Raw genomic sequence first — 14,977 nt, forward strand, 5'->3', positions numbered from 1 at the left:
CACACCGGAGACAGAACTGGATTGAGTCTGAAGACCTGAGTATTAGTCCTGGTACCACCAGTTACTTCCAGTATGAGTTCTAGATCTCAGTCTATGTAAGGAGAATGTAAGCCTGGATGGCCTATAAGGGGACTTCTCACCCTGACAGATTAGGTTTGTTCGAATTGACTCACGTTTGGCTGGAAAGGTTTTTCGAGCCAAACCATAATAGATATTGAATACCTTTTGTAATATCTGGACTTTGCTGATAGATAATGAGAAGTGGAAGTTTTTTGAGGATATGCTAGGGTAACACTTTTGAGTTAAAACTATAGCTTTCAGTTTCCTAGTTGTGTGATCTTGAGCAAGCTCCTTAACTTCTCTGTGTCAGTTTCCATAAAATAGGGACAACAACTATATCTCTGACATAGCATCCTTAGTAGGATTAGTGAGAAACAATCATTACGTGCCTGGAAATTGAAAATAATTATTCAATGGCAACTCTATTATGACTATGTTCTTCTCGCTTCTAGCCATTCCCTGTATTTTCCAGTGCAGTTATTGGGCCTCCCTTTTCCTTTTCCTGCTTTGATGCAAAAGAAAGAGTTCCCCTTGTTAAAAGAGAGCCAGCTGGGTTGGAGTTCGGTGGGAGGATGTTGGCAAGGAAACTCTGATTTGGATTAGGGACACCTTCTAGACAGGCAGAATAAAACTAATTACTTCTGGCACCCCTTTGCTATACTCCCTCCCGTGGGTACAGAGGAGAGCGTAGAAGAGACTTGGCATGGGAACCAGCCTATCTAAGCACTGAGGTAGCAGAGATACCTCTTCTTCAGCTAGTGTTAAAATGGCATCTGCAGCTCATTTTGAGATGGCCTACATGTATTCTGGTGAATGACTTTTAACTACCATTGTCATTTCTTCCCTTTTGGATAGCCTCTCACACACTGATTTTCTGGATTATTTCATCATACACAAATATGTCGGTGAACCAAAATAAGAATCATTGAGCTAAACCTGCACTTAATGTGTGTGCTTTGTGGGGGATACTGCATGGATGCCCGGACTATAAGAGTGTCTGCATTCCTTCTATAAAACATGTACTGTGTAGGCCAGCAAATATTGTCATAAGATGTCCAAGTTCAAAAACGTACTTTCTGAATATAAGGTTAAACATCCTCAAAATATCCTATACCGATTACTTTCAAGTATTTTCAAAAATGAAATGAGAAGGGATTTTTATACAGCTCACCCTTCAGCTGTTGCTGCCAGTGACTGTAATGAGAATAGAGAAATTGCAGGTGATGGATTGTAACTGTTGATGGGGCAATAAACTTATTCATTGGTTTTTTATCAGAAATATTTCGATTAGGAAGAAAACAAAGACTAAGAGAAATCGAAGGAGGAGAGGAATGGTGAAAGATACTTAAAATACTTAGCAGCAACGACTGTAATACACCTAAGGAAATTTCTCAAAAGTAAAAATTGTCATACCTAATACTTCCCAGATTGATGTCATATTTGAAGAAGAACCTTTAAAGTTTAAATATATACTGACAGATATTGCCCCCATTTATATCTGGATAAATAATGGATCTCTTCCTTTAAAATGCAGAGTTTGGCATGGGTGTTTTGGCACAGCATGTTAAGCCTCTGCTCGGGATACCAGTACCTCGTATGGGAATGCCAGGGTTTGAGTCCTGGCTCTGCTCTCAGGTCCTGATTCCTCCTAATGTGCTCCCAGGGAAGCAACAGGTGATAGCTCAAGTACTTGCATCCTTGCACCCATGTGGGAAACCTGAAAGTAGTCCCTGGCTCCTGTCTTTGGCATGGCCTAACCTTAGCTACTGAGAAGTGAACAAGTGGATGGAAAATCTAACTCCCTCCTCCACCCCCACCACCGTCACTCTGACTTTCAAAAAAATAAATGTGTTTTATTTTTTATTTGACAGAGTTATAGACAGTGAAAGAGTGAGAGAGAGAGAGAAAGGTCTTCCTTCCGTTGGTTCACCCCTTAAATGGCTGCTACGGTCAGAACTGCGCTGATCTGAAGCCAGGAGCCAGGTGCTTCCTCCTGGTCTCCCATGCAGGTGCAGGGGCCCAAGCACTTGGGCCAGCCTCCACTGCCTTCCCAGGCCACAACAGAGAGCCAGACTGGAAAAGGAGCAACCGGGACTAGAATCGGTGCCCATAAGGGATGCCAGCACCGCAGGCGGAGGATTAACCAAGTGAGCCAAGGCGCCGGCCCAGAAATAAATGTTTTATGGAGCTGGTGCTGTGGCGCAGTGGATTAAAGCCCCAGCCTACGGTACCAGCATCCCATATGGGTGCTGATCTGAGCCCCGATTGCTCCACGTTGGATCCAGCTCTCTGCTGTGGCCTGGGAAAGCAGTGAAAGATGGTCCAGGTCCTTGGGCCCTGCACCCACGTGGGAGATCCGGAAGAAGCTCCTGGCTCCTGGCTTCAGATCAGCACAGCTCTGGAGGAGGAATGAAAAACCTTTCTCTCTCTCTCTCTCTCTCTCTCTCTCTCTCTGGCTCTACCTCTCTCTCTAACTCTGTCTTTCAACTTAAAAAAATCTTTAAAAAAGAAATAAATGTTTTAAAAATAAAATAAAGTACAGAATTTAACCTAAATGTAAGAAAATAAAGACTAGTCATCAGAGAGAGATGTACTGACAAATGCTGGAGAACAGAATGTGACTCTGGGAGTGACAAGGCCGGTGGACCAGTAGGGATTATTCCCTCCATCTGTTCTTGTGTGCATAGCCCCTCTACTCCAATCCAGGCTCTTAATCTTCAGTTTCCTCACATTTCCAGTATTATAAATGGAACCAGCAACAGTCCCATTGGTAACTACTAAACTTCCTTTGCAAGTAGACCTCAAAATTCATCAGTATCAGCGATTTTGGTTGATATCTGAGATCTTTAAGGGAGGAAAAAGGTCCAAAAGCCAAATTCCAAATTGATAAAGATATATTTATGCCATTATAGTTTTACTGATGCTAGTGTGTGTGATTAATGTCCAATTTTCCTTCTTTTGTGGTGATACTGCATTTGACTATAAAACATTAAGTGTGACATTCATATATAGGTTAATTGAAAATATTATTTCTGCAAGAACAGTTTTGTTGGAGGCAGGTGATGTTTATTCTGTGTGAAATTATTTTTGTCACCATTGCTTGGATTTGGAATATGAATATTCTGTAGTAAGTACTCACATAAGAATTGGTCTGTAGTTTGTTAATCTCAGCTAATGCCCAGGTTACATGCATTTGGATTGGTCTTCTTATTATGCTGTTTAATGAGTCTGTAGAAAACAGAAGTTTTTATTTGGCAATACAAAAAGTGGAATATGCATAGAATGATGTCATGTAACCATGAATACAACTTTGTATTAATCAATTATTTATTTGTTTATAAATTAATATAAACTACAAACATTTATAAATTAATAATTGTTTCATTTAATTAATGATTTTTATTTCTTTGTCTCATTCTTACTTTTCTGTTGCTGCACAGAACCAATCATAAGAAAAACAACTGTAGTTTCACAATTTGTATGCTGTTTATTTTACTGACTTGTTTAAATGAATCTCTTTTGAAAGAATCAGATTGCATTATACTGTTGTACACTGCTGATTGATAAAGAAATACTATTTTTCAAAGATTTATTTATTTATTTGAAAGTCATAGTTATAGAGAGAGAGAGGAGAGGGAGGGAGGGAGGGAGGGGGGAGAGAGAGAGAGGGAGAGAGAGAGAAAGGTTTCCATTCCTCCTTTGGAGCTGACTGATCCGAAGCCAGGAGCCAGGAGCTTCTTCAGGGTCTCCCACATGTATGCATGGGCCCAAGGACTTGGGCCATCTTCTACTGCTTTCTCCCGACCATAGCAGAGGGCTGGAATGAACATGGAGCAGCCAGGACTCGAACCGGTGCCCAAATGGGATGCCAGCACTGCATATGGTGGCTTTACCTGCTATGCCACGTCATCAGCCCCCAGAAAGAGTATTGCATGGTATATTTATAAATAGTGTAATGAAAATACTGTTTTCTATACTTGGACATGGTTAAAATTTTCCTAACTGGTACAACTTTTGTGGACACCTTGTGCTTGAGCCTTGTTTATCATCATTCATAATATTTTTAATGTGGATTTGCAGTTTCAAATTGTATTCCATTGGAAGAAATTGTTAAATCATTGTATTGTTGTTGACATTTTCCCAGTAACATGCTTTTTACTTTTAAATGTAATTGCTGCAATGAAGAAAAACTATTATCTAAATAATATGGATATCGTGTATAGTTCCCAAATTTTGCCTCTTTATTATAGTGGAATTAGTGTGTTTTAAAGATTTATATTAATAACTAATTCTAAAGTAATTTTTAAAATAGAAGTTCAAAGTTTTAAATAAAGAAGCAAGTTTTTAAATTTTAATGTGTGGCATAGCAATATTTTCTAATTCAATCATTAACTTATTAATAATGGAATATGCTTTCTCTGTAGTGTCTGAAAATAGAAACAATTTATTATGATCTTCTGCATGTATAATTTTGAAATTGTGATCTTCTACATGTAATAGTGCACATGTGAATAACATTGACAATTTTCCATGCATATTTTATTTTGGCCAAACTTAGTGTATTTTCAAAACTCATCAGTTATATGTGAGAGTGTTTATTCTGTAAGAATATTGCTTCAAGTTTATATGAGAAAGCTGTAGCTAAACATTTCATTGTTCCCAGCCCATAAAAAAGCACAGTTCTATCACTTTGTCTTGTTGATTGTCATTAAATCATTAAATTTGCATATTTTAAAAAAACACAAGAGGGAACATTCTAGATTTTGCCAGAGAAGTGTTCCAAAAGACAAGGAAGTAGGAGGGAAGGCACAGCTTGACCATATTTTCTCTACTATGTTTCATTTTCCCTTGAAGGCTTTAGTTCTTGCTGCCACCCTTGTAAGGGAACAATCTTCCTGATTTAATCAGCACAGAGAAATTCCCAGGTTTGGACAGAGAGGATCTTGGAAAGAGAAACATGTGGGAGGGAAGGAGTGGCTGCCCATAGCTCATCCCTTATGATCACCTCATTCTCAGTGGATCCCACTGACCCACTACTCTTTAAGATTCAGCTCAAGAAGACATGCAAATTATACCAATTGGGACTGCATTTAGCCACAAATAATAGAAGCAAACAAGAGAGAAACTCAGAAGTTTAAGCAAGTACAGCATTTGTTTTTCTCATATAACAAGAAATCAGGCATTAGATCACCCAGGAGTGCCTATGGACCCAGGGCAACATGTCTTTTATTTATTTATTTATTTAGTTATTTGAAAATCTGAGTTATACAGAGAAGGAGAGTCAGAGATAGAGAGATAGAGAGGGAGGGAGGGAGGGAGGGATGGAGAGAGAGAGAGAGAGAGAGAGAGAGAGAGAGAGAGGTCTTCCTTCCGCTGGTTCACTCCCCAGCTGGCTGCAATGGCTGGAGCTGAGCTGATTTGAAGCCAGGAACCAGGAGCTTCCTCTGGGTTTTCCCACATGGGTGCAGTGGCCCAAGGGCTTGGGCCATCTTCTACTGCTTTCCCAGGCCATAGCAGAGAGCTGGATTGGAAGTGGAGCAGCCGGGACTTGAACCTGTGCCCATATGGATGTCGGCACTGCAGGCAGTGGCTATACCCGTTATGCCACAGTGCCGGCCCCCATAATGTATCTTTATGTTCTACTATTACCTGTTCTATGATCCTCACGGTATAAGTATCTATCTACAAGATGGAGAGCATCTGCAGCTCTAGGCATCGTGTTAACATTGTAGGAAGAAAGGAGGAGACATAAAATAGTCAAGGTTGCTTACTCACTGAGTCCACTTCCATCGATGACTTTCCTGGAGTCCCTACATGATGACTTCTACTTACATCTTACTATTCAGAACTAGGTCATCTGAGTACCCCTTTGCAGGCCAACGGAGGCTGAGCAGTATAGCTTTTTTTTTTTCCCAGATGAGCACACTTCTGCTCCAAACATAGTTGGAGTTCTGTTAGGAAGGTAAAAAGGAGAATGGATATTTAGTATAGGAAAGCAGTGTCTGTCACATACTTTTCTGTTTCTTTGAGGCACAGCTGAAAGTGGCTGCCATTTCACAAATAATTTTACTAAATATTAAAACAGGACAAAGAAGTAAAGAATGACAAGAAAAGCAAATCTTATTAACACGGTCAAATTTGTAAAGCAGAGATTTGTGGACAAAACAAGTATCCAACCCCCCACCCTATTACTTCATGTGCCTTCATAGAACATTTTCCCAGGAAACCACATCTCTGCATTCCCAGCTTCCTTCCAAATTGTTGAATACTCCCTGTCTAGGACCTCATTCCAAACTAAGACTGAAGTCAGGGGTTACCTGGGACCCAGTTTCTACAGGTCAGTTTCCAGGCTGCTTCATTCATAGCCCTTTGGCTGGGCTTGGATAACAATGATGCCAGTAGTGGTCACCAGAACCTAGAGGTTAGAGGCCCTTTCCCCATTTCTCTGGACACTGCATAAAGCTCTTGGATTCTGATGTCAACCTGGGAGGTGTCAGTAATGGCTTATATGGAGGTGAGTAAATGCAATATCCCATGTAAATCTGAATTTGTGCCTAAAGAGTAGCAAATGATTAATGCAAATGACTCTGTTTTCCAATAGCTCCCCATTGTTCCTACAATAGTTCTTTAATTCTGATCTCTCCAGCTTGTCTCTTGCCATGCTCCCCTTCTGCAACCCTATCCCCTCCAAACCTACATACTTATCAAGAATTTTCCCACTGATATTTGAAAGAGGCGATAGAATGTAGTTATTAAGAGTTCCATTTCTGAATTTCAGAAATCTGAGTACAAATAAGACTAGTATCTTCCCTATTTACTAGTTAAGATAGCCTTGGATAAATCATTTAACAACTCAGTGCCTCAGTTACCCACTTGCAAATGAGTAATCTCTAAAATAGTATTACCTACCTCATAATGTTATTACCTAGGTTAAATCGGTTAATAAATAAAGTACAGGGCACATAATAAGTTTTCAACAATGTTAGCTGTTATAATTCAATCATTAACCTTTTAAAAAAGATTGTGTTTATTTATTTGAGAGGTAAAGTTACAGAGAAAGGGAGAGACAGAGAGAACGGTCTTCCATCTGCTGGTTCACTCCCCAAGTGGCCACAACAGCTGGAGCTGGGTCAATCCAAAGCCAGGAGCCAGGAGTTTCTTCCAAATCTCCCATTCACATGCAGGAGCCCAAGCACTTGGGTCATCTTCTACTGCCTTCCCAGGCCACAGCGGAGAGCTGTATTGGTAGAAGAGCAGCTGCGACATGAACTGGTCCCCATATGGGATGCCGGTGCTAAAGGTGGAAGCTTAGCCTACTACACCACATTGCAGGCCCAGTCATGGGCTTTTGACATGGTAGTTCTGCTTGAAGAACCCTTTTCTACCTCTTCTGTTGGGAAATTCCTATTTGTACTTCTGAAAGCTTCCCCAAATTATCTGTTTTCTGAAGTGTTGCTTGAGCCATCCAAACAAAATTTGAGATTCACTTATGTTTAATCAACATTCTGTACATAGACTTTTATCTACTATAATCACTATATATTATAATGTTGTTACAGATATTGCTGGGAACTCCTGGAGAATAAGGGTCTGTGCATTACTCTTATTCTTATTCTTATTCTTATTCTTATTCTTATTCTTATTCTTATTCTTATTCTTATCAGCATTTCGGACAGAGCCTTACCCATAGTAGATACCTAGCATGTTTGTGCATGAATGAGTGAATGAATGAAGAATTAATACAAAATTCAGCAATGACTGATTATATTCTACCTGCCCTAGAATTCCTAAAGACAGAGTTTATGTGTTCTGTCATATACACATTACTTTTATAGAATTAAAATACCACTGTCTTTCACGGTGCTCTAAAATGCTCTTGTTTTATTTATGACAACCCAGGGATCTTAGAACACATTGGACTGGTGTCAACAGGGGGCTGATAAGGGAGGGTGGGGAAGATAAGTGTTGTGATCCAAGAGGGATAAATCACTAAGCTCTCCAGGGTTGGTACAACCAATTTCATTAGTTTCCCATGGGGGAAAACTCTCAGAGATATTTTTGGGGGAGAGACAGAGATTTCAAAAACTGTGCAAACTACTGTCAGGATGGGGCAGCTGTGCCTGATTATAGAGCAAGAATCTGAGAACCCAGTAGAGCAATCATAAAAGAATACCAGAGGCTGCTCATAGGCTTCTTGCTCTCAGATGACCAAGGTTCCAAACAGAATCAGGTGTGATAGGGAAGTGCATCCAAAAAAGACTTTAGGAAGGCGTTCTCACCTCCCCAGCAGTTCTCGTTGTGTCTGAAACTTTGATACTCCCATGAACCAAAAACTTTGACAAGTATTGGGTGATGAAAAGTGAGAAAAGAGGTATGGCAAATTCAAAAAGCAAACTACCATGTTGATGCTTCTCTTCTAGAGGTTGGAAAGACTGGCTTTGCTGTTGACCTGCTGCATGACACTGCGTAAGTCCTTTCTCTTCTCTAGGCATCAGTCTCCTCATCTCTGCAACCAGACAGCTAGATCTCATGATCGCTGAGAAACTTTACATCTCGGCAAATTCTGGCACACACAGTGGCATGAGATATCCAAAGAATTTTACAACGTGGAGAGACCTCCTCTGTTTCACCTTGAAGAGGGGTTGCCCAGCATGAGAGCAGGGGATGATCCTGGAGGATATTCTCTGAATGTCTGAGTCCCCTAGCAGGTCTTGGGTTAGTCGTGCACTCCCACTAGTCTTCTAGGCTTTGGATTTCTTTGAGTGCCACCCCCAAGGGTGAGGCAATGGTTTTGAAATGTATAGGAGAATCCATGGTTAATGGAGGCATTTCTTCCCTGGAAGGATTGAAGTACTTTTACCAGCCTGAGAAGGTGATAATTTTCTCACTTCAATCACATTTATTACAAACTTCAGTGGGATTTATTTGGAGAATTATTTAGTTTCTCAAGACAATTGGAATAAAGCCTTTTAACTGTGGGAGACTGCTTCAAGAAAGAAACATTTTTATAGCTCTTTGGAGCTGAGAGTGATGTGGCCAGAAGGGAACACGGTTCCCTAGCTCTGGAGAAGAGTCTGGGAGTCTTCATGTTTCTTTCTTTCTGGGTGTTTAAAAGGGGAAAGGATTCATAAATTACAGATAAAATGTATAAGAGAACAGAGGCACAGAAATGAAACAAGGAGGAGCCCTAGGTTCTGATTTAGGGAGAAAGGCTTGCAGTCATCTGGACTACAGAGTTGGGGCATGATGATATTTCAAAATGGATGGACCCTTAGAAGATCACCTGGCTCAAATATTTCCATTTTATAACTGAGGAAGGGGAAGCCTGTGGAGCAGAGACATGTCCAAGTTCATAAACACACTCAGAAACATACCTTACAGTTAGAGTCATATATACAGAGTAAACTGGAGATGAGCCCTTGAAAAACATCTTATCTAATCCCTCTTATAGTATAATCTTATCTAATCCCTCTTATGGTATAACTGGGTTCATATAGGCCCAGAGTGGAGAAAGGGTCAACACAATCCAAAGTTATACAGAGAGTTAGCAGCATTTCGAAACTTCTTGGTTCTACAGAGTAAGAGGTGTTTGGAAACTCCTTGAAGCATAAGGTTGGGGATGGAAGCGAAAGTCTGAGCATATTTGGCACAAGGGGTTTAGCAGGCTGACCACCCACATAGCTTGTGTTTACTCTCTCCAAAGCAACTCTGTCCTGGATCATGATCTTAATGTACTAAGATTAACGCAGAATGGAGGCTTGTACACTTGGAGGAACACAGAAACTTTGCTGGAGCATTGGTGTTTATCATTCATCTTTTCATCTCATATGTCTTCATGTCCCCTCTCATTTCCTGGTCTCTTTAGTACTCTCTGGTTGGTTATTTCTTCTCTCCTGTGTCTTTGGACTTAGCATCCTGTGCCTCAAGTATATGGGTTGTGTCTATGCATACCCTAGCTGGGCAGCACCACTTAGAGTTGCAATGTACATCTTGTGTAACTCTACACAGCACCTTTGCCCCCAAGTTTTTTTTTTACCTTATCTCAGGGAGATACATGGGAAGGGTAGCCTGGGATACACTAATTATGTCCCTCTCTGTTATCATTCACTTTCAAATGAAAAAGCTCATTATGAACAACAACTTCCTTGTTGAAGTATGATTACTGCTGGAAATGTGAAGGTAGGAGAAGGGGAATAATTTAGGGAACTATAACTGCCCCTAACATAACACCTTACAAATCTATCACTAAGGACATATAATTAAAGAACTCTTTGAATGCAGCACTCATTCCTGAGCACCTGCTATGAGCCAGGTTCTGTGATGGGTATGGGAAAGGCATGGAAGTAAGGAGGGGACTGCAAACATTTATACAAGGAAGTTCACAGGCAGTGGGGAAGGTTACTGCTTAGGGAACAAGGATGAATCTTGAAATCTCATGGAAGCACCAAAGAGGTCCATGATATCTTCCAGTGGAGGAAAGGTGAAAGGAACCAGGGAAGGCTGTACAGAAGAACTGATATTTGTGTTCTTCTTAGATATAAACAATTTTGCCTAAATGAGTGGAGGAAAGGGAACACAGGGAAAAGTAAATGCCTAGGAACCTGAAAATCCAGAACGTGCGTGTAGAGGATTCTGGGGAAGACAGGGTAGATGAAGTTTTATAGGTGAGACATAGACAGTAAGCCAGCAATACTAAGCTAAGGATTCTGGATCTTATCCTAAGGGTAAAGGAGACCCACTGAATACCTTTTTTAAGGGAAGTTGCATTATCACTTGTTGGATGATTTTCTTTCTTTGATGATCATTTGGTAGCAGTGTGTAAGACTTGTTGAGGGGAGGGCATACCTGAAAACAGGGAGAGCAGTTAGAATGTTTTAAGCATAAGAACTAAAGCCTATGGAGCATATAAGAAAGAATTTTTGGCAGCAGAATGAACAGAATCTCCATAATAATGAATCAAGGAATTTATCAATCATCTATCACCACACTGTCACATAGCAATCACAGAATCTTAGAGTTGTAAAAACAATAAGCATTCATTTCCTACTGAAATGTCTCTAGGCCAGGTGGAATTCTGCTGTTCCAGGTTGAGCTTAGACTGGCTACAGGAATGAGAAGAAACACACAATGCTTCATAATGCCTAGCTGCAGAGTTAGCATGACCATGTTTATGCCAACTGCTATGATTTGAACACTTTCCCCCCCCCCACCAGAACTCATGTAATGCTACTGAGAGATGGCAAAACCTTTAGCAAATAGTTGATTAGATCATGGGAATCCCTCTCCTCATGGAAGGATTAATGTAATTCCCATGAGAGTGGGTTGAATATTATGAGAGTGGGTGATTACAAAGTGAACCTGGTGCCTCCCTTCACTTACTTGACTATGTCTCCCTCTTTGCCCTTCAATTTTTCCATAAGATCCTTACCAGAGGCCAAGCAGATGTCACTGCCGTATTATTGGACTTCCAGAACTATGGGCTAAATAATAAATAAGCCTCTTTTTAAAATAAGTTTCCAAGTTAAAGTATTTTTATAACAACAGAAAGAGGACTATGTTCTTACAGGCCACATTAAAAGTTTTATTCTTTATCCTGAGAGTAATAAGGAGCCACTGTAGGTTGTGATCAGAGGAAGAAAAAAATTGGCAAATTTTTGCCTCGGCAGTTGGATAGGTCATGATGCCATTCACTGACATAAGGAAGCCTAAATGAGCCTGGGCTTTTATCCCTTCTGAGCACTGATGTTATGTTTGTCATGAACCTTGATGAGCAAAAATCAAGTCAAGGTTTCTCAACTTCCAGCACTATTGGTACAATCACTTTTCATTAAGGGGACCTGTTCTGGGCACTTTAAGATGTTTAACAGGGAGAGCGGCAAGATGGTGGAATAGGAAGGGAGCACATTGATAGTTCGGGGAGAGACAGTTTAATAAAAGTGGAGATACTGCAGGTTCAAGGAAGAGTAGGGGAAGAAACAGCAAAGGAAACTCTTCCGCAACTAGTGATTCACAGTGGACCTGCATGGAGAGCGTGGGAGCCCAAGTTTGGAACACCAGCGGCAGACTCAATACACCAGCGCTGGAACGCAAGGTGAGCCAAACCTCAATAGCCTGAGACACCAGTGGGAAAGCAGAAAGAGGAGACTAGAGGGAACGAGGCTTGAAACCCCATGGGGAAAAGTTCACAAGGCTAACTAGAAGAGAGAGAGAAAAAAAAAGTGACCGATACGGACACGAGTTTCTCTCTCTCCACTCACCTCTCAAAGGCGAGCAAGACAAAGAACAGACGCCATTTTGGACATACGTCATAAGCAGGACGACCTCAGGTCTGCACCGGCCCTGAGCCTAGCAGAAACACCTGACTCTGGGGGGAGGGGTGAAATAACAGGAGATTAGGATCTAATGAATGTGTGGTGCTAATGAACTGAGACTGTGAAAAAAGAGACGGTGGGGGAGAGAACTCACGGAATTCACGTGAGTACTCTCCAGAGACACTACAATTCGGTAACCTTGGCAACCCAGTGGGATTCTGTAGGAGAATTGGAGCCCACACCGAGGGCAGCAGAGATTCCCTGTGTGGTCCTTGGGAAAGAGCTTCTGGTCTCTGGCTCCTGTGGGTATACCATTCACCTGCTAACTACCTCCAATTCTGTTCAGCTGTGTGGAATTTTGTCCCTTTCAATCAAAAAAAAAAAAAAGAAAAAGAAAGAGAGATTTACCACACCTAACCTGGGAGTGTCATCTTTGACACACCCTCAACCCTGAGGAACCAAACAGAGCTCTCAGGCCACACCCATCTCAAGTCTCTAAGGCTCCATCAAAAGCAGACAGCCCACTTATTCTAGAGTCACAGTATAACAAGAAAAAACACCACAGTGAAGAAACCAAAGAATATCTCCAATATGTCAAACAACAAATGCAAAAACCGAGGTAACAAGAACAACAAAGACACTATGACGCCCCCAAATGAAAAAGACACCCCAATTCAAGATTATGAAGATGATGAGATAGAAGAAATGCAAGAAGCAGATCTCAAAAAATTGATAAGAACATTAAGAAGTTCTCAAAAACAAATTCTTGAACTACAGAAATCCTTAATGGACAAGATAGAAAATCTCTCTCGTGAAAATGAAATATTAAGGAGGAATCAAAATGAAATGAAACAACTAGTAGAACAAGAAACTGTGATAGTGATGAGAAATCATAATGAAATGAAGAATTCAATAGATCAAATGACAAACACATTAGACAGCCTTAAAAACAGAATGGGTGAAGCAGAAGAGAGAATATTGGACTTAGAAGACAGAGTACAGCAAAGTATACAGTCAAACCAAAGAAATGAAGAGGAAATTAGAAATCTAAAAAATATTGTTGGGAATCTACAGGATACTATTAAAAAACCCAACATTTGGGTTCTAGGAGTTCCTGAAGGCATGGAGAGAGAGAAAGGATTAGAAGGCCTTTTTAGTGAGATACTTGCAGAGAACTTCCTGGGTCTGGAGAAGGACAGAGACATCCTAGTACAGGAAGCTTATAGAACCCCTAATAAACATGACCAAAAGAGATCCTCACCACGACATGTTGTAATCAAACTCACCACAGTGAAACATAAAGAAAAGATTCTAAAATGTGCAAGAGAGAAACGTCAGATTACTCTCAGAGGATCTCCAATTAGACTCACAGCAGACTTCTCATCAGAAACCCTACAAGCTAGAAGGGAATGGCAAGACATAGCCCAGGTACTAAGAGAGAAAAACTGCCAGCCCAGAATATTATATCCTGCAAAGCTCTCATTTGTGAATGAAGGTGAAATAAAGACTTTTCATAGCAAACAGAAATTGAACGAATTTGTTTCCACTTGTCCTGCCCTGCAAAAGGTGCTTAAAGATGTGTTACACACAGAAACACAGAAACATGGTCATCAATATGAAAGTAGGTAAAGGAAGGAAACCTCACAGCAAAAGCTCACAGTGAAGTAGCACCTTGACAGTAGGGACTCCATTTTGGAGCACTTAAGACTCCATTCTGGGAAAGCACCCCCCCACCATGAGACTCTGGTCTGAAACTATGATCTAAAACAGTAGAACAATAGCAGTCCACTACATCACACTTGGCAGAGCATAGAAACCCCCTAGCATAATTGTTCAAGCTTGAAAGTAGAAAGGTTGCACCTGGGTTAATGATAAAAATGTAATTTGTCTATGTCCTACATATAATTAAAACCAATACCTGGATTAATGTCAGGATTATAAGATTGTAACTGGTATTGTCAAGATTATAATTGATACTAGTTTCGCATAGGTTTTAGGTCGGCTTGACCCCAGTAACCATGTATTCCCCCCTGTTCCTAGCAACCATGAATTCCCCTCCCGATTTTGTGGTTTTTGCCTTTATAAAACCTGTTGCTTTAGGCTTCAGGGTCGAGAGTTCTTTAGGGCATGAGCCCACTCTCCACCGCCGGCAATAAAGGACCATCGAATTTTATCAATGTGTGGAGCTCATTTGTTTGCACTCGCTCAGGTACAACATTTTGGAGGCCCCAGCGAGATATGGAGACCACCTCCGGGAAGACCTCGCTCCGATCCTTCCAGGTTGGTGCTCTGGCCATAGGGGAGGCGCTCCCGATGATGTTCCAGGGCCCCGTGTCCTGATTCATTGACCTGGGAGCCTCGGCTTGACCTCTTCACCGATCAATTGGCCTTAGGTCCTCTGGTAAGTCGACTCCTGTTTTCTGGTGGTGCCTTCTGGGTATTGGAGGTCTGCCGAGACACCAATACAGTCTCCGTTCCGTTTGAGCGCGACGGTGTTAGGTCGGGAGACTCTGGTCTGGTTAAAGAAAGGCCTGTGCTGGATGTACTGGCATCTGTTCCTGTCTCGTGGCCACTTTCTGATGCACCGTCTGCATCCATAATCCCGG

At 41.2% G+C, this 14,977-nt stretch overlaps 1 pseudogene; it reads left to right on the forward strand.

Annotated features, from left to right (window-relative positions):
* The first annotated feature begins 945 nt into the window (after positions 1-945).
* Positions 946-14,711, forward strand: LOC133752737 (polycomb complex protein BMI-1-like; annotated as a pseudogene).
* Positions 14,712-14,977: the final 266 nt, after the last annotated feature.

This window comes from Lepus europaeus, chromosome X, assembly GCF_033115175.1.
Source record: "Lepus europaeus isolate LE1 chromosome X, mLepTim1.pri, whole genome shotgun sequence".
NCBI classification, from domain to species: Eukaryota; Metazoa; Chordata; class Mammalia; order Lagomorpha; family Leporidae; genus Lepus; species Lepus europaeus.